This window comes from Callorhinus ursinus, unplaced genomic scaffold (assembly GCF_003265705.2).
Source record: "Callorhinus ursinus isolate GAN/ISIS: 27379988/994484 unplaced genomic scaffold, GSC_fseal_2.0 scaffold1, whole genome shotgun sequence".
NCBI classification, from domain to species: Eukaryota; Metazoa; Chordata; class Mammalia; order Carnivora; family Otariidae; genus Callorhinus; species Callorhinus ursinus.
This window is the reverse complement of record NW_027397063.1, coordinates 69,281,523-69,301,698: the sequence shown is the minus strand read 5'-3', so window position 1 is coordinate 69,301,698 and position 20,176 is coordinate 69,281,523. Positions and strand designations below refer to the sequence as shown.

The window sequence follows — 20,176 nt, the reverse complement described above, 5'->3', positions numbered from 1 at the left end:
AGTCTCAACTGAGGGCTCGACTGGTGAATGATCTGCTTCTAAGCTCAGGGAATTGTTGCCAGGGTTCAGTTTCACCTGGGTTGTTGGACTGAGGGCCTTAGTTTTTAGCTGGCTCTTGACTAGACACTGCCCTCAGCTCTTTGCCTTATGGACCTCTACAATATGACAGCTCATTACATTAAAGCATGGAAGCTGGGAAAGCAAAAGGTAGAGTCTGCTCATGAGATGTAAGTCAGAATCATTGGTAACCTAATTGTGGAAGTGGCACCCCATCCCATTTACTGTATTCTTTTTGTTAGAAATAGTGATTAAAATCAGGCCACACTTAAGATGAGGGGGTTATGCAAGGCTGTGAATATCAGGAAGTGGGGATCATCAGTGGCCATTTTGGAAACCTGCCTACCACAGAACAGGGTACCACTTGTGGAATCTGGTGGTTGTGTGAAGTTAAGGAGTAGGAGGAGCAGGTGAGGTATCAAGAGAAGAATAAAATCTGGAGGAAATTAGAGGTTGTGAAAGGCTCTAACAGATGTAGGAGGAATTCCACACTCTGAGAGCATTAGAGCTGGGTTGGGTTTTAGGGGTCTTTTGATCTAACTCATCTCATTTTCTCAAGGAGTCCAAAGCTTATAGGGGGCCTTGATTGTATCTTAGCCAATTAGACCAAAGTCCTCAAACTCCTTTCTTTAGATTGTCAGCTTGTTATAATGGAAATAACTCCAGACTGGGAGTAAAACGATTTGTCTTTATAACTTTTGATTTGCTTCCGAGTAGCTGTGTGACATTGATCAAGTTAATTCCTTGAGATATGGTTATTCAGTCTAACATGAAGCTGTCATTTGTCATGTATATGTGTTTATGTCTCATGAACACATTAGCTCTTGTTGGTGAAAATTCTTTATAAACTTTATCAGCCTTTAGAAGAAAGCATGTTGTTGTTGAAATTAATGATGCATAGTTTGAGGCAAAGCAATCACCTCCTTTTGCCACAAAAGATGAGTATCCGTTCATAAAGATACAGATACTTTTATCTGTTTCCAAATCTGTGTAAGTCATCTACTGGTACATGATGAACTACCAAAAAACATAGTACTGTTTATTTTACTCATGGATCTCCAACTTTGGTAGTGTTCCATGAGGATGGCTTATCTCTGCTCTGGGAAACCAGCTCAGGTGGCTTGACTCGGGAATGGATAATTCACTTTCAGGTTAGATGAGTAATGGTCAGCAGGCTGTTACGGGGAGCTTGGCTGGAGCTGTGCATGTGGAACCATGGTTTCTCTCCATGTGCATCCCTCCACCAGACAGTGGGGGCTTCCTTATAACATGATAGCTGAGTTACCAGAGCAGATGTCCCCCCAAAAGATGGTAGAAATCATGCATTTTTATGACTTAGCTTTAGAAGTCACATAGAGTGCCATTTCCACTGTACAGTGTTGGTTGAAGTAGTCACAGAGGCTTGCCTAAGTTCAAGGACGGGGGACATAGATCCCATCTTTTGATGGGGTCGTGGCAAGGTTCTAGAAAAAAATGTGAGCAAGAGGTACTGTTTTGGCCATTTTTGGAAAATACAACGTGCCATTGTACTGCATTGTATTCTATCATGCTGAAGTTGATCATATCATATGAGAATGGTTAATGTTATATGGGTTTCTATTATTAAGTACTTACTAAGTGCCAAACATGTTGTAAGTTCTGTAATTCCCTTAGAGTTCACTTAATTCACCCTGTGAGTTAGTCATTGTACCTGTTCTCAGAGATGAGAAAACCAAAGCACGTAGATGTTAAGTCAGTTGCCTAAGGTCAAAGCAGCTCTTCAGTGGCAGAGTTCAGATCTAAATCCAGTTGACCTAATTCTGGAGTCCCTACATTTAACCCCTCTGCCATATGGCCTCTGTGTCCTCATCTGTATCTATATCTCAAATCATGTGTGTGCCATTCTCTTACCCACCCCTCCTGCATCCCCATCTCTGTCTGTTGTGTCAAGAGTGAGTGGAGAGGGAAGCAGACTGATGAGGGCGGAATCACACACAGGAGTAGTAATACCTGTGGAAGGGATGGGGCTGAGCCTGCCCGTAGGCACTCCAGGGGCTAGTGCCAGGAGGCCCCAAGAAAGAAAACAACTTAACATGCCACTAGTTCCACACAGAGTTTATAGGGGCCATGATTGTTCCTTTAATTTAAAAAGACTTACCGGAGTCTAAGGAAATCCAGGGAGAACAGCTGAGTAAGAAGATATAGATCCAAAAAAAAAACCACAAAAAAAAACAAAAGGGAAAAGGGGCCAATATTTGAAAAATAAAGAAGTTGAGAAGCATCTTTCCTTGTCCCCGAGAAGTTCAGCTGTGCTATTTTACTAGACGATGATGATCTATCTAATACTTAAATCCTACTGGTTTCTATTTTGGGATTTTTTTTTTTTATCAGAGTCCAACCCACAAATTGAGAAAGTCACAATTAGGTTTTGTGCTAGTGTGTATCTGTTTTAACAACTTTCTTTATTCCCTGAATCATGTATTTTCATTCCCCAGCAATGGTTAAGCCCCTCTTAAATGCAGGGCACTACAGATTAAAATCAAGGGAGAACAGTTTTTACCCTTTGCCCACTCTACAAGTGACTTCTAATGTAGGAAATGGATGAGCCAACAGAAGACAGGATATATAATAAATATAGTGATGAATGAATGAACAGGCCTCTATGAATTCATGGAGGAAGGTGGTCCAATCCCCTTCTGGAGAGGTCAGAGGAGGCTTTTTAGAAGTGGCATTTAAGTCAATATATTGCGGAGTTAGAAATAGTTCAGCCTGTTTGGAGATCAGGGTATGTAGGGCAAGTGTCATGAGCTAAACCTGGGGAAGAAGGCAGGTGGATATGTTTCTGCAAATACATTTCCCACTTCTGTCTTCCTGCCTTATAAATTCAGTGATGACTCAGTACCAGGAATCTCAGGCAACAAACAACAAACATACACGATATTGCATTTCTCTGTGATCCCTCAGAGATTCCAGTGATCTCAGTCCTCAGTGCAAACTCAGTGCCAGGAACTCATCTGAAAACTGTCAGGATGCAGCCTAGAACGTCTTGTGTCCTGTCAGGGTAAAATCAAACCAGTCACAAGTCACTGAGGCCTTTAGGATCAGCCTTCTTTCCTCTAGCATCCCTTCTTTAGAAGCTGCCAGGCCTGTATAGCGTTATCACATGGTAACACTCGTGATTCAGAAGTGCTTTACTACTGACAAAGCACATTCACATTGTCTCTTGTTTTCCTTAACACATGTGAGTTCGTTGTTACCTCATTTGATACATGACAAAATTGAGGCCCTGAAATCTGATGACTTAATTTTACCAAAAAGCACAAACAAACAAAAAAACATCCTAGAGAATCTGGTGGTTAAATTTGTTTCTTCTGTCTCCAGTTCCCAGCATATTTCTAGCATGTCAGTGGTTCTCCATAGCTGGGAACTCTGTTCAAATGAAATCTGAACTGGAAACTTGATCTGTAAGATGGCTAACATGGAATAGCTCTTTACTGAAATAGGCCTTTGGGGCTCCGGAACATTGCTGAGTCCCACTCTGCTCACTCTGGAGGCCACGCTGAGGCATCTCTATCTCTACTGTGAAAAGCAGTCCCATTCTACTGGGCAAATTCGTCATGTTGTACCTCGGAGCTTTCAGGAAAGACCTGAGGACTGACTATTTTGTTGCCTAGGCTGGGATTAATGCTGGAAGGGTGCCACTGTCCATGTGGGGTCAGCCTCACCATTCTCCCACTGATCCAACCATGAGTTTCCATGGATCAAAGCCAAGCCCATATGAGAATAAAGCAGAGGTTGAAAGAACCAGAAGAGGATGAAGGCAACATGGTACAGTGGACAGAGGCTGTGAATTCTCATCTTAATTCTGCCCCTAACTTGTTGTGTGATTTTTTACCAGCCAGTCTGCTTCCCTTCTCTTGTGCCAGCATTTCAACTCACAATACTAAGGATTTGAACCCTGGATCCCCTCAGATTCTAAGAGAAAATATCCCATGAGGTTTTCATTCCCTGAAGAAGACACCTAGCTTGTCCGTACCTCAGACCCCAAAAGGAGGATCGACCCTACTGTTTCACACTCCCTTTCATGACCTGCTGTGGTAGGTGTTTTGAAAGTGTCCTATTTCATGGATAGAGGGAGCTTGACCTGGTGAGTTGAATGAGTTATCGCCATGCAGGAATTCAAGTCCTCACTTTTTTTCCTGATGTGGTTCATTGTGTTTAAACATTTCAGTAGACTTCCTGCCTTGTTTTGCTGCCTTTAATATGGGGATAATAAATGAGGAAATCCTTGGGGTGAAGAAGAGGGAGGGGAAAGGCAGAATAGGAGGAGGGCTGTGTGTGTAAAAATTGTCAGCCACTGTGTCTCTTGCTCTGGAAGAATCAGGATAGTTTTGATTCAGATCTAAAAGGTAGAAAGAGGAGGTAGGTTGAAACCAGGAGGGCAGAGATGCTAGCGATGGCAGAGCTTTTTGTAAAATGCTACCTGTTTCAACTTGCCCTTGTCCCCCTCTCCAACATGGGGTGGGCCCTTGGAGGTCTTCCGTTTTTTTTTTTTTTTTTTTTTTAAAGATTTTATTTATTTATTTGAGAGAGAGAGCATGAGAGAGAGCATGAGAGGGAGCATGAGAGGGAAGAGGGTCAGAGGGAGAAGCAGACTCCCTGCTGAGCAGGGAGCCCGATGCGGGACTCGATCCCGGGACTCCAGGATCATGACCTGAGCCGAAGGCAGTTGCTTAACCAACTGAGTCACCCAGGCGCCCGGAGGTCTTCCGTTTTGAGTCCCTCGGTCTTACAGAGGAGGGCCTTGAGGCCTGGCCAGGGGAGCAACTTGTCTACTCATGTTGCTACTATGCATCCCTCTCATAAAATGCACCCCATTGGGAAATAGTGGTGTGGGGGCCAGGGGGTGCTAAGATGTGCCAGTACTAGTTTGGCCTCCATCCTGGGTTCACCTAAATCATCACCAGTTTCCTTGACACTAGGGATTAGACCTAGTTGAGAAGAAACCAAGCCTCCCACAGGAATGGCAGGAGAAGAAACCCATGGGCATGATATTTTGATAACAGTAGGGGCCACTGTCCTTCCTGCAATATACATGGTTGATGTGTTTAGAGGCCTTAAATTTATGAAAACGATAATGAGATGTTCCAACACAAAGCAATGTCCATGTCAGCCAGATTTCGATGGACAGTTTAAGAGAAGTCTATATTTCATTGTTTTATTTTGTTGTATTCATTACTGATTCCATTGGAGGGTTGGAACATATTAAGATATGATTACAGCACCAGAATATATTATCTCCCCCTGTATATTAAAGCGCCATATTATTAATTTAAATCCAAGAAAGATATACATGGATGAGCCTCACTGTGTTGCTTCTACCTCTTCAAACTTTTTTTCTTTTCTTGGTGCCATCGATGATTAGAGGACATTGGCTTGCCTGATAGCTCAGAAACCTGCCAACGGTGATTTTTTAAAAAAAATAATTTTACATAGTTTATGTATTTTTGGTAGCTCCAAGCCTGACTGCCAGAACATTCTGTTTTATAGTAATGCCCTGGCTTTACCACTGAAAGCTGTAGCATTGTGCTTTATCTCATTATCTCCAGAGTGCAGCATCGGAGATGTAGAAAAGACTGATAAACCCCCATAAATAGAGACTCAGCTTACCTGAGGCTCAGTAGCACAGAGGCCTCCACTACCACCCATTTCCTTACGGGGGATAGGCTTTTATTTTTTTTTTTTCCCGTAAGAATTAAGCCTACGCTCTGTGACCGCCTCACGCCCTTTCTTGAAGTGGATAAGAAACAAACATGCATGGGCTCACACATCTATTCTTGTTCCCTGTTTAGCAATTTCTGGGAAGAAAAGGCTTTAGAATGGGAGAACAGATTCAGAAATTTAATCTGAAGATGTGTCATTGTTGTGGTATGAGATATCTAATTGCCCTTCTGCTGGTCAGGATATGTGTTTTTAGAGATATTGTCTGTCGAGGCCTTTATTTTTATTTGTAATCTAGCTTCTCGCCATCTCCCTGACCCTGTTTTCTCTGTTTTTGCCTTCCCCTTTCCTCATTTTCTCCAGCCCTTTGTAGGCACACAAGCATACACACACTGGCTCATACAGCAGTATGGGTGATGCAGACTGAGGCACTTATGTACACGTGCACACAGTTATGTATACAGAGTTATCCATATACACACAGACGCCATGCACATCCCCAATTACTTACACCTATGCACACCTGCGCATATAACGTACGCACAGACAGCTGCCTGTGCATTCTCAGCACGACTTGGAGGCGTGATCTTTAGTGTCTCAGGATGTACTAGTCCTGGTTAATATTACCTAAGTTCTAATTATCAGGATTTGTGCTGAATGTTTTGCATGCATTGTCTTATTTAATGTTTACACTTAGGAGGTGGTACTAGCTGTATCCCTGTTGAACAGATGAGGAAACTGAGGCTTGGGGGGGTGTTGATAAGTTTTCCAAAGTCGTACATCTCACAACTAAGTGGTGAATGCAGCTGTGGCTATCTGGTTCCCAAGCCCACACGCCTATCTGCTCTCCAGTGGTACTCTGAAATAGTACCCAGAAAAGATCGACTCCCTAAAAGAAAGAATCTTCAAAATTAAATCAAGTGATGGGTACTAAGGAGGGCACGTACTGCATGGAGCACTGGGTGTTATACGCAAACAGTGAATCGTGGCACACTACATCAAAAACTAATGATGTAATGTATGGTGACTAACGTAATAGAGTAAGATTTAAAAAAAATCAATTCTTCGCACACTGCAATGTATATCACGTGACTTCTCTAGACAGGGAAGGGACGTATTATGATGGGAATAATCCAGACTAGAAATCAGAGCATCTAGGTCCTTATCACTTTCTCTGTCACTTCCTGGTGACTTGGGGGCAGGTCCATAAATGGGGGAAACGAAGCAATTTACAGCCGCATGGAAGTGTACCTAAGTTCTGTTGAGAGGATGCCAAAAGAAGTCTTTTAGAAAACATGCAAAATGATCTGCATTTGAGATATGGTGACTCTTGTCCTTTACCTCTGACACCATCTTCTCTTCTTGACACGTTCACCTAGTTGTTGGCCAGGGAGGGGAGTCATGTCAGAGCACATCTCTGGCCTCTTGTTTATTCTAGCAAACACTTGGACTGGCTTTGCTATTACCTCATTGCAGGAACATTCAGAGCCAAGACGTGGCTCTTTGTTGATGTGCACTCCCACTCGCTGCAGGAACCAGTATCTTAGGACTTCCCCGCGGTGTCTTTCCCACAGCACTGCCACGCATGTATTGTCCATCCTGGAAATGAGGACACTGAGCCATGCGACTGAGTTACAGTTGCAGAGGTGATATGTACAAGACAGGGACTTTAGAAAAGAGGACTTGCAATTACCAATCAAGTTCTTTTTTCCTTCACCCGTCATTCCTGTCTTGGAAGTTGATGGACACGTAGAGGTTCAAGATTGGTGTGCATTCAAATATTCATGCTAAATGGTAACGTCTCCTTTTGTGAAAAGTAGTGTCTGTGATCTCTGTCACTGTATTTATACCTTCAGTTTGTACACTGGCCAGGAGGCTTTCCTGACCTGTGTGTAGGTCTCAGATTAGGTAGTATTCTGACAAGGTACTTTGATGGTAAGAGAAGTGAATGTGTGTGTGAATGTGACCAAGATACTTCAAAGGCAATCTTTGTTTTATTGGGATCTTAAAAGAACACCCCCCCCTCCCATTCGCCAGTCTCTGTAACTTCGAAAATTGAACAAGACTCCAGTGTTATAGTGATTTGTTCAACGTTTTAAAAGTGTGGCTCAACATAGAGCAGAATAAGAAATCAAATAAAGCAGCAGCCAACAAAGTGACGGTTCTTGAAAAATCAGGCCAACAAAAACAAACCTTTGGGTATTCACCATGGTGGGCATCTCCTAAGCACACATTTATTTTTGGCAGTTGAGATCTCTGAAAGCACAAATTAGCTGGCCCATTGCACTTACAGGCTTCAGGTTACTGGCAAGTGGGCTGGCATGGCTGTTGGTTAGGAGTGGTAGGACACCCAGATCATGGTGAGAAAAGTTGTCTGAACAAATATCCCTTATTTCCAGAATAAGGACAATGGTAGCTGTGCTGCCTAATTCACAAGGTTGTGTATTATTAAATGAGATATCAGTGAAAATGCTTTGTTACATTCCCAAACATTAGTTGGTATCCATGTATCTCTTGGCAGTGTATCTCCTTATGAGCCTCAGGGAGCTTGTTGGATCTGCAGAAAGAAACTGGGTCATAGGATGTTTTCAGTAAGAACTGCATAAATTTCTACATAGAGAAGTAGTGTCCAAACTATGAACTCTTGTAGAGAGTTCATATTCTATTATTCCATTTAATAATAAACCTAGTTGCTTATAAAGCATCTAGTCTTTCCAAATATTTTAAAATATTTTGGCTCCTCATCAAACTAATAGGTACATATGGAACAGATACTATGTTGGTTACCAGGCTATAAAAAGTACACCTTCCCTTTAGGGACTTACTTTAGTAAAGACAAACCATAAGAGGCTCTTAATCTCAGGAAACAAACTGAGGGTTGCTGGAGTGGTGGGGGGGTGGGAGGGATGGGGTGGCTGGGCGATGGACAGTGGGGAGGGTATATGCTATGGCGAGCGCCGTGAATTGTGTGAGACTGATGAATCACAGACCTGTACCCCTGAAACAAATAATACATTATATGCTAATAAAATAAACAAACAAACAAATTATAACATATGCACTACTATGGAAAATAGACACCTTGTGTGTGTTGGGGGTAGGAGGGATGGTGGTGGCTGTTGAACTTCCTTTCTGCCAGAGAGATTATTCTCCACCGAAAATGTCCCACCTGTATCTGACCTTTATGTACTGGTCAACCATGGGCATTCAATAATGTCAGTGGGAATGATGCTCCAGGAGCAGAGAGAGCTTTGTCTTGGGAGTAGGGTAGGAGCAGGGAGGAATGGTAAAAGTTCAGATTAGGAAGATGTGATACCATCTTGGAGGTCCTTGCACATCAGGTGGAGGAGCTTATGTAAGTAGTTTGAATATTAACTGGTTAACTGTAAGAAAAATGTAAGGTGTCCATGAGGCCTTCCCCCTCGCAGTTTCAATGTCTCCATCTGTCAAATGAGGGTTGTGACTTTGATCTCTGATGTTTCATAAATCCTTGAATCATTATATCTTAACTTCCCATGAGGATTACTTATTCAGTACCTATAACTGCAGTGGTTTCTCTAGTAGAGGGACAGTACTGTATGCTAGTTGCTAGGCATTGCTAGGCACCCATCGGTGAGGAAGCACATGTTCTGAGAAACCCAGTGGGACCTAGGGCTGGCTAGTCATGTGTTGCTGATTTCAATATGATCTGGAAAACTCTATGAGAAATAAGTAGAGGATGCCATAAGGACCAGCATCAGCTCATGAAACTCATGAGCGAAGGCCAGAAAGTGGGAGTGAGCTTGGCCGATGTGCTAGTTTTTTATTATTCCTGTAACAATACCACACAGTTGGTGATTAAAACAACACATTTCTTTATTATCTTAAAGTTCTGTAGTTTAGAAGTCCAGTACATGTCTCTTCACCTAAAATAAAGGTGTTAGCAGAACTGCATTGGTATCTGGAGGTGCTAGGGGACCCTTTGCTTGGCTTTTCCAGCTTCCAGAGGCCACCCACATTCCCTGGCTCGTGGCCTATTCCTCTCCAAAGGAAATTCCCAGCCCTTCCAAAGCCAGCCCTGTTTCATCTCTCTGACCATAGCTGGGAAAGGTTCTCTGCTTTCAAGAAGTCATGTCATCAGCCTAGACCTGCCTAGATAATCCCAGATAACCTCTGCATTTCAAGATCTTTAACCTTAACCACATCTGCAAGGTCCCCTTTGCCAACGTAAAGGGACATATTCACAGGTTCTGGGAGTTAGACTGTGGACACCTGTGGGTGAACCATTATCCTGCCTTCCACAGTCTGTTTATGGGAATGTAAGTAATTACACATTGTTCATGCATAGACAGTGAGGCTGTCGATGAGAAGAGACGGAATGGCCAGATCATGAAGTGTGTTTTGTGCTTTATGTAAAGAGTTCTGAAGTTATTCTGATGGCAGTAGGGAACTATTCAGTTCTTTTTAGCACAGGGATATTTCATTTGTAATGAACTATTGCAGTGAGCAGCTCTGTGGTCCCCAACGACCCTTTGCGTTTATTTCTATGGGAAAATTAAATCTATTTTTTGACTCAACATACTGGGATACAATGCAGATATGCCATCTGCATATCATTAATATTCTCATCCCTTTTTACCATGTTCTTTTCTACATTATCTCCCTACTTGGTTTTTCTGGAGCCTGGGGGAATGCCATTCATGGTCTATGACTTGGGTAAAAAGTTCAGGAAGGTTTTCATTGGGCAGAGGTGTTTCAGATTTTGGAATCTGGAACTCAGTCATAGCACGAGGTATTTAGGAGGACAAAGAGATGCCTGTTCCTTGGAAGAGCAGCAGATTGGATTTGTGCTTTCTGGAGCTGACAGAGCCTGAGTGTGGAGGGGGATAGCCTCTTCATATGTTCAACCCAGGTGTAACACTCAGTTTTCTCTGGGGTCCCCAAGGAGCAGATCTAGGATGTCTAATGAAAAAATTGGCACCAATTCCCTGTACCTTCAACGTACGAATGGGCAGTTGACTTGTGTGCTGGTTCAAGAATGATTCGTAACACACAGGAGCTGGTGAATAGAGGAAGCCTAGTAAATTGAAAGATTCTCCTGATGGAACAGGGAAATTGAGATTTATTGTTCAGTCAGTTCCAATTACACTGTTGTGTTGCAGAGGGAAGCAGCTAAACAGGACATTGGCTTGTAACACTACCAACGTGGAGTCAACCTCAAAGGAGAGGGTTGTCAGAGCAGTTTTCGATGCCCAAGCTTCTACCAAATGAGTCACTTAGGTAAAGATAGAATCGAGGTGCTCACATTAAATCTGATCATTGAAATGTGAATACAGAATAGCAAACTGGCTTTGATCTTCATGGGGTTGCAGGCTGGGGAATAAAGAGGGGGTGTATTTTTAAAGGTTGTCTCTGCTACTTAGGAGAAAACACATTTCCTGTACATGTGAGACGGCAAATCAAGATGGGAAATGAGTCCATTTGAAGGAAAACTGCAAATTGTTTTTCTCGGTGTGAATTTCATGTGTGTGCATGGGCATGAATTTTGTGTGTGTGCATGTGTGCACGTGTGTTTCTGGAAGAGTTTAGCATCCTGAATTGTTACTTCTCTGCTGTAGTTGATAATCTCTAACACCCACTGTGGTGCATAGTGAGGAAGAATCTTCTGTCTCCCACTTTAGAGGTCAATGACGTGGCATAATTTTATAGAAAAGGGCACACAATTTCAAATGTGACTTCTTTCCTCACTTGTAAGTAGAGTTGACAGCAGTGAATTGATCTCCTCTATGTAAACTCAGAAAGAGTATCTTGTGAATGAGTGGTAGTTGAATTCTTACCAACGCACGTTAGCGATTAGAGGTGAATCCCTCTTTCTTTGGATGATGAGGAACATCGGTAGGGATGAGGCTGCTCGTCCGAGGTTGTGCAGTAGGTCAGCGGCACTGCCAGGCCTGGGGCCAGCATCACCTGGCTCCCAGTTGCATCCTAGGCCAGCACAGCTGCCTCCCACGTTTGACAGTCTGTGAGTCACAGTCCTAATCGATGGTGATGTGTAATATTTTACTTTGATTCTAAATCAACAAGCCACATTTACAAGTGCTTACACTGCTGCATTACATTTCACGCTTTTACACTATTCTTCTGGATTCTTCAAGTTGAATCTTACTTCTAGAACTCCAGTAAGAGTGACCAGAGAAAGCATGTATTCGATACAGCAGGCGCCGCCCCCCTTCCCCCCGCTTATCCATGGTTGTGCTTTCTGCAATTTCAGTGACCTGTGGTCAACCTGGGTCCAGAAGCTGATGATCCTCCTTCTGGCCTATTGTTAGGTCAGTAGTGTCCCAACATTCCATCACAATGCCCATGATGCACCTCACTTCAGTCATCAAAAAGACATTTTATCCTTACACGTCACCACAAGAAGAAGGGTGAGTACAGTCCAATACAGTATTTTGGGAGAGAAAGAGAGAGACCACTTTCCCATAACTTTTGTTAGAGTATATTGTTATCATATTGCTAATCTCTTACTGTGCCTCATTTATAAATTAAACTTTGTCATAGGTATGTGTAAATCGGAAAAAAAAAACATGGTATATACACTGTTTGGTATTATCACAGTATCAGGCATCTACTGGGGGTCTTGGAATGTATTCCCCATGAATAAGGGGGGATTATTGTAGTATGACAAATATTTTGTGAGCACCCGTTGAATGGCAAGCTCTCTTGTAGAAGATGAAGGTGCTGCTTTGAATAAAAGTAAATGTATTTCCTTAAACAGTTCATATTCCTCTGGGGAGAGGAATAAGAAGCAGATAAGCAAGTATATATTGTCTGATGAAGTAAAGTGCTGGAGAGAAAAGATTAATGGAGAGAGGAAATACTTCGGTGAGAGTGCAGTAACACTTGCTATTTGGCATAGAGTAGGTAGAGAAGGCCTGATGAGTGGGTGATATTTGAGCAGAAATCTCAAGTAGGCAAGGGAGTGAGCCCTGCAGATATTTGGGACAGAGGGAAATATGTTCTGGACAGAGGAGAGCACATGTGTGGAAGGCTTGGGAGAGGAGCCAGGCTGGCAACTGGCCTGTTTGAGAAAAAGTAAAGTGGCCAAGGGTAGCTGGAGCTGCGTGATCTTCAGGGAATGAGAAAAGATGGGGTCAGGGACACACTGGGCCCCTGCTCATCACATAGGAGCTTGCAGGCTGTTGGAAGCACGTTGACTCTTAGTGCAAGGGAGATGGGGACATTTGGTGTCATGTGATCAGACTTCAAGGATCACTCTGGCAGCTTTGTGAGGGCAGACTGTAGGCTCCAGTGATGATCCAAGCTAGAAATGACATTTGGTTGGTAGGTATGGGGCAGTTGCTCATGGGAAATGGAATAAAAACCACGGTTGTTGGATTCTTGAAGCAGGTTTTTACATCTAAATCAACACTGGGCCAGGAGGAGTGTTGTAAGCAACAACTCCGGCAATGGGTGGTGGATTTTAGGAGCTGTGTCTCTCGACAGAGTGAGATACCATGAGCAAATAGCTCCCCCAATTCCTGTGCCTTGCTTTCTCAGGTCAGAAAATGGCGACAGGTGTTTCTTGGCTTTCTCACGTAGCTGTCTTCTCAGTGGAAAAGGCAGTGTCTTCAGCTTCTCAGTTTGCTGTGTTCCTACTGAGAAGGCTATAACCATACTTGCCACTGACCTGTCCTTCCTCAGAGCACTGTGTGGCTTATGCCCCCCGTGACACAACTGTGGCTAACTTGACTACCTGAATAAGGATAAGAGTCAAGAAGAACCTTGGGGGAAGGCAGAGATTTTAGAAGTCTTCTTATTGTTGCTTGGGCCATAATTGATTCAGGTCTGTAGAACTGTGCTCATGTTGTTCTGGTGTTTTCTTGTCTGCTTGTAATCATGCAATAAGCAGAACAACAAAGGCCATGAGAAGAGCCCAATTTCGGCCCTTCGTGTCGGAAGCTATCGAACAGGCACAGAAAAGTGAACTCGCTTGTGCAAGATCCCACAGTCCATTAAAGAACGGATATTATCAATATTCTTTTTTAAATTATTTATTTATTTGACAGAGAGAGAGAGGGAGAGAGTGGGGGTGGGGTGAGGCAGAGGGAGAGGGAGAGAGAAATTCGAAACATGATTTAGGGCTCAGTCTCAGGACCCTGAGGTCACGACCTGAGCCAAAACCAAGAGTCGGATGCTTCACTGACTGTGCCACCCAGGTGCCCCATCAATATTCTTTTTTTAAAGTTTTTACTTAAATTCCAGTTAGTGTAATATTAGTTTCAGGTGTATAATTTGGCATTCAGCACTTCTATACAATACCCGGTGCTCATCATAACAAGTGTACTGCTTCATCCCCATCAATATTCTTTTTTTTAAAAAAAAGATTTATTTATTTTATTTGAGACAGAGAGCGTGGCGGGGAGAGACAGGGAGGAGAGAGAATCTCAAGCAGACTCCCTGCTGAGCATGAAGCCCTTTGCGAGGCTCGATCTCAAGACCCTGAGATCATGACCTGAGCCAAAATCAAGAGTCAAGACACCTAACCACTGAACCACCTAGGCACCCTCCCCACCCCCGTTAATATTCTTGAGCAGAAAGCAAGCCAAGTGTGTGTGTACACATGCTTGTTTACTCCCACATAGACACTCAGACAAAATATCTTCTCCAGTACTGGCCAGAAAGTTCCTTTTCTGCTTCTTAGTTCTTTTGTTCTTCTGTAGAAACACAAGCCTTTCTCTTAAACAGATTCCTAATTTGGGGTAAACTTTTATGTACTAAACACACCAGGATGAAAAACTGTATCCCCATACCTCCTCTTTACACCTGACGGTGCTACAGTTTACTGAGTTCATAATCTCTCCTATTGCACACATCTCCAGTGAGCTGTCATTTCTAGAAAGCTCTTGGTCTACAGCTTCCTATAATGTCTCATCACTATCTATCTGCCACTCTCATCCTTGGAACTTGCCTCCCTCCCCATTGGACTTGACGTACACATTTCTTCGGGCACTTGTCACATTCTATACTCTATGACGGTCAAGGTCAGCTGTGTACATTTCCCTTCTCTGATAAGACAGGAAACTTGTGAATTGTGGGGAGTGTGTGTGTGTGTGTGTGTGTGTGTGTGTGTGTGTGTTCCGCCTCTGTTTCTGGATTTTTCATTGTATTTAACGCATTCGGACTTGATATGGGTTAGGAACTCAACGAATGTTTGCTGAACAAGTGAAGACAGTTGGGGGAAAAAATCAAACCCTCAACAATCTTTAAAACAATTCAATGAATAGAATTACCAGAACTGCTAGGCCATAGTTATTTTGACATTTTTTACCTCCCACTTGCTATTCTAAATAAAAGCAAAATAAAACTATAGGTTCTCCACAGGTCAAAAATGAATGTAATGATCTAAAGTACACTGGGTCACACTGATTACATTTGATTAACTTTCTGTCTATGGAGAGACATGTGTATATGACTCTGCTTTTTCTCAGAGTAGCAGTGCCTTTGTTCTGTTCTGAATTCATGGGGAAAAAGAGGAGTTATTGATAAAACAAGGATCTTGACTTTGTCTCAGATGGGAGACAAAGAAGGTATTATGGAGATTAGGAAACAAAATATCTGGATTCTAGTATGCGCTCTGCCTCTGCCTAGCTGTGTGTCCTTCAACATGTCCCTATTCCTGTCTGGGCCAGTCTCCCCAAATGTCACATGCAAGAGCTGGAGGAATATAATTTCCAGTGCTTCTTCCAGCCCAGAATTCTAGGCTGGGACTGAGAAGTAATTCCTTCTGAAGACATAGGGCCCAACCTTCAGCTCTTAATTGGTCCACCATCATGATCACAAGTACCTGATTATTCACACACTTTTGAATATATGAATTGCATAAAGCTGTTCAGTGATGGTGAAAATTGAGTCCTAAATATTCTATCAGATGTATATGTAATGTAACCTATTCAGGATCTCATTAGAGTATAAAATGATATGTGAAATATGCACCAAGTGAGAAAGACTTAGAACATTATGATAACGGAGTAATACAATTTGATTTTTATGAATTAAGGATGATGGTATAATAAGAGCTTCAGTTATATGAAGGCTGGAGCTGAAGTACGTAGAGCTGTGTCTAGTAGGGAAAACCAATGAGACTGTGTTGTTTTCATTCTTGTATTTCTGTGTTCACAGAATCAACTATTTCACTCAGAACTAGGAAACAAAGCTGCTTGTTAGCCTCTTTGTTCAGCCATTCTGACTCCTCACCCACTCCAGTTATATTTATACTTATGCATATTTTAGTATTCTTTTGCCATGTCATTGCCACAAAGAGAAATATTTGCACTTTGAAAAAGGTATCCAGAATCCCCCAATTTCACATCAGAAAAAATAATAACACTTACCTCACATTGACTCACTTCAGAAAATGTGAATGTCACACTGTCCCCCAAACCACTTTCCCCTTTGAATGCAAGCTGCACACACAGCAGGCTCCGCTGACCTCCTGCGTCCAGCATCTGAGCCCCTTACCCTCTACGGGCCAGGGCTGGTGCGGGCGTTCATCTGGCCCAGGAGAACGAGTTCATGCTCGCACTCTGCTGTTTGGGACCTAGAGTCTCCATCTAACACTCAGGAGCTCTGTGAATGCTGGAGGGATGCTTGACTTCCCTAGATCCTAATTTCCTCAATGGTAAGAGAGGAATAATTATGTTTACATTATGACATGGCTAGAATTAAGAGAGAGAATGCATAGATGACCTTCAACTCAGGAACTGACCCTGAATAGGTGCAGCTTTACTTCCCCTCCTGTAGGTGGCCTGGGGTGTCTTTCTTCACCTGGTTTTTCTCTGTGCTGTGCTACCCCCAAAAGGGTCTTCCACTGCTCTGATAAGGAAAGGAAGATGGCCTGCAGTCATCCTGGAGGATCCCTTCCAGTTTAATGAGGCCTCAAATCACTACCCAGCAATCTCTGCAGCGCTGGGTTGTCCATTTCTCTGTGTGTTTCTTAGGCTTCTCTTGTTCCATAGTCTCCTACGAATGGAATGTGGGCTCCCGAGGAGCTGGATTCCAATCCTAACTCTCAGAATTAGCTGCTCGTTGACCAATGCCAAGTCATTTCCTTCTCCATATTGAAATGGCAGTCCTATCCCTTAGGTCTCTCTAGAGCCACATGGATTGTTCAAGTTCATTCACTTACCCCTTAGTTTATTGGAGACTCAAGTATTGAGGACACCATTTCTGTTTTCTTCCTTTTCTGTGATTCAAAGTTTATACAGTCCCACTCTTACCCCTGCAGCAGTAAACAGGTAAGATTTCTGAGCCTGGTAGCTCTAGAGGCCTTTAGAACGCTGATGTTCTTTCTTGATAATGACAATTCAGTACTTTCACTTAATATATTAATATTTACAGAGTTTCTTCATACATTTATTAGTATTGAAATCTCATAGTAAGTCCTGAAGGTGGGGATTCTTATGTGCATTTTAGGGATGAGAAAACAGGCTGATAGATGAAATGATGTGCTCTGGGGGCATCTGACTGGTTCAGTCGGTTAAGCATCTGACTCTTGATTTTGGCTCAGGTTGTGAGATCAAGCCCTACTTCTAGCTACTGTCTCAGTGGGGAGTCTGCTTGAGATTCTCTTCCTCTCCCTCTACCCCTCCCACTTGCGTGCGTGTGTGTGTGCATGTGGGTGTGTGTGTCTCTCTCAAATAAATAAGTAAATGTTAAAAAAAGAAAAAGAAAAAGAAATGATGTGCTCTGGAGTCCTATAGTAATAGTGCCGTATAGGCTGATTTCCTGCAGCAGCCTTTTCTCTGTCTAACGCCCTGGCTTTTGTTCTGAATGTCAGTGGGACTTCCAGCCTGAGTTAGGGTGTCTGTGTGCCCCTGAGTCCCTAAGCAAATCTGCCTTTTCTTGCAGGAGAATGAAATGAGACTGGGAAGCATTTTCTTAAGCCTATAGGGATCTGCATTTGCCTCCCTTTCTAATATATTCCCAACCTTAAATGCCTTCTTAAGCTCTGAGAGCATTTTACTCGGAGTAGAAATTCACTGTTGCCATTGGCTTCTTCAGAGTTTCGTAGTACACATTTTTTTCACTGCGGTGGGCAAGAAAGGTGCTCTTGGTACCTGAATGTACAATGTCTTGGACGTTGTCTCAGGGAGCAGTCACCGTAAAAAAAAGTACGCTTGTTTTAATACGCACCCTTGATTTTTTTTTCCTTCCTTTTAATGGTATGCTGTCTATACTTACTAATCCATTGAGCTTGTCAGTACATGTCCCTGTCACTCCTCAAAAATGTAAGGGAACGGCATGCTATAGACAGAGCACTGGGCAAGTCAGAAGAGTGGATTCCAAACCCACCTCTTCCACTAGTTCTTTGACTTTGGAAGACCCCTTCGCTTCTCTGAACATCTAGCTCATCTTTTATGAAGGACCAAACTAGATCATTTCTCAGGTTCTTTTCAACTCAGGTGTTCGGTAAATCCTCCAGCGTGTTGATCTCCTTCCTAGTTATTGAGCACTGACTATGTGCAATATAATGAAAGTGTAATAGAAGTTTGGAGGAGGGAAACATCCAGAAAAGGAAACTGAGTAGCAATATTGCAACTTGGGACATCAGCGAGAAGCTACAGTGCATGGAGGCGAGCAGCTGGACGCCAGACTGCGTGGAAGGGCAGTCTGAGCTTAGGTTGGAGGATCGCCGCAGTATGTACTGTGCATGTGCACACACACACAGAGCCATGCCCCTTTCTACCATCTCCTCAGTGTTGCTCTTTTTCCTTCTGCAAGCAGCTAAACTGCCAGGATTAAGTAGATTTGTACATCTGAGAAGGAATTCCTTTGAAAAAGATGGGGCACATCAGGTGTACCAGAAACTTTGATCCCATTATGAGTGTCATTTGGGGTTGTAAGAGTTTATTGCCTCTGTTGCCTGTGACTTCCGGCAAGACGGGGATTTTTATATATTCTCTCTTGAATTGCTAACAGCAAGCCCAGTTCCCCCGTAGTTGGTGCTCAGTAGTAAATGCTTGTTGCATTGAATTGCTGCCTCCTTACCTTCCTGGGGAAGAAGAAGGTAGTTTTCCTCATTGAGAATAACTAGAGGAAAAAAAAAATTTTTTTTTTTAAAGGAGCTACCAATAACAAAAAAACTGCAATGGGAAAATTGACAGCCTGGATCTGTAATCTAAGTGACCTGACAATTAAAAGAACTTATTACTGTGTCAGCCTGCCAGATGGATCTCCTTGAAATGTAACGTGCAGGGCTTCTGAACATGATTCAAGTGCAGGCTTCCTTTTCTCCCTGCTTCGTGTTTGTTGAGTTTGGGAAAGAAGCAGTTTTATTTGAACTAAACCCACTCATCTCAAGTGTGTTTAATGACAGCAGTATGTGACAGATAAAATAAAATCCTACGGCCTCATTTGATGTTTGTTTTAATTCCAGACCTTAGTGAAAGAGACAGGATGAAGTGATGTGGTTCAAATGGAGGAGTTTAAAACAAATTATCTATTATCACAAACTAAGCTATTTCTCTCCAGGGAAATTTAAGAGGTCAAATTAATATAATGATGGTAGTTGTAGTTGAGATGTATAGATTGTTGGTGCCTTGTAGAATGGATTTGTGTTCATCTTATTCTACCTTCACATCGAGTCTGTGCTGTGAGTTTGCTTGGCCAGAAACTGTTGTCCCAGTATTACACACGATGTTGAGTGAGTTGCCCCAAATCCTACTTCTAACGTGGCAGAACTGGGTCTCATTCTTGGTCCTTTTGATTATCCCTCCACTGAGCAGTGCTGGCCCACCAGTCACATATGTGTGCAGTACTTTGAAGACATCCTGTTCCTTAACTTTACCGAAACATATATATGTGTGGAGTATGTGAATAAATTCTCATCACAACATATTCCGGCAATCAGAAGTATGTAGAATGAACTTAAAAGCATTCCCTCGGATCACTGTATTGATTACTGCTGTATTCTCTCCCCCAACTCCGTACATTTTTCATAATCAGTATCGTCTGTTTGTCATGCGTCTTTGCAATCTTTTAACAATACATAAATACACATGGCGATGGCTATGGGTATGACTCTATGGCTAACATTTATTTTAAAAATAAATGTTATGATATTATCTCCAGTTTGCTCTTTGCTTCTAGATCTTTTCATGCCAGTAAGCAGGGATATGCCATATTGTTTTTAACACCTGTCCCCTGCTCCATAGTTTGAGTGTACCATCATTTGCTTCTTCTACTGATGGGCACTAAGGGGTGGCATTTCTTTATTATAAATATTAACATGAGCTTCTTGCATGGGTGTCTGTGTTTTTTGTGAATCTAGAACTAGACATCCAGAACTGGAACTGCTTGGGGTTTTTGTTTGTTTGTTTGTTTGTTTGTTCTTTTAAAGACGGCATTTATTTATTTGAGAGAGTGAGTACAAGCAGGG

At 42.6% G+C, this 20,176-nt stretch overlaps 1 protein-coding gene across 14 annotated transcripts in view; it reads left to right on the top strand.

Annotated features, from left to right (window-relative positions):
- LPP (LIM domain containing preferred translocation partner in lipoma) overlaps positions 1–20,176 on the top strand; it is a 667,328-nt gene that overhangs the window by 345,778 nt on the left and 301,374 nt on the right. Inside the window, exon 1 of one of the 14 annotated variants that reach the window (XM_073895759.1) lies at positions 12,100–12,164. The exons of the other annotated variants lie outside the window; for them this stretch is intronic. The gene's annotated coding sequence lies outside the window, so the exon portion shown is untranslated. Of the gene's footprint in view, positions 1–12,099; positions 12,165–20,176 lie in introns of those variants that run through there. 14 annotated transcript variants of the gene reach the window in all.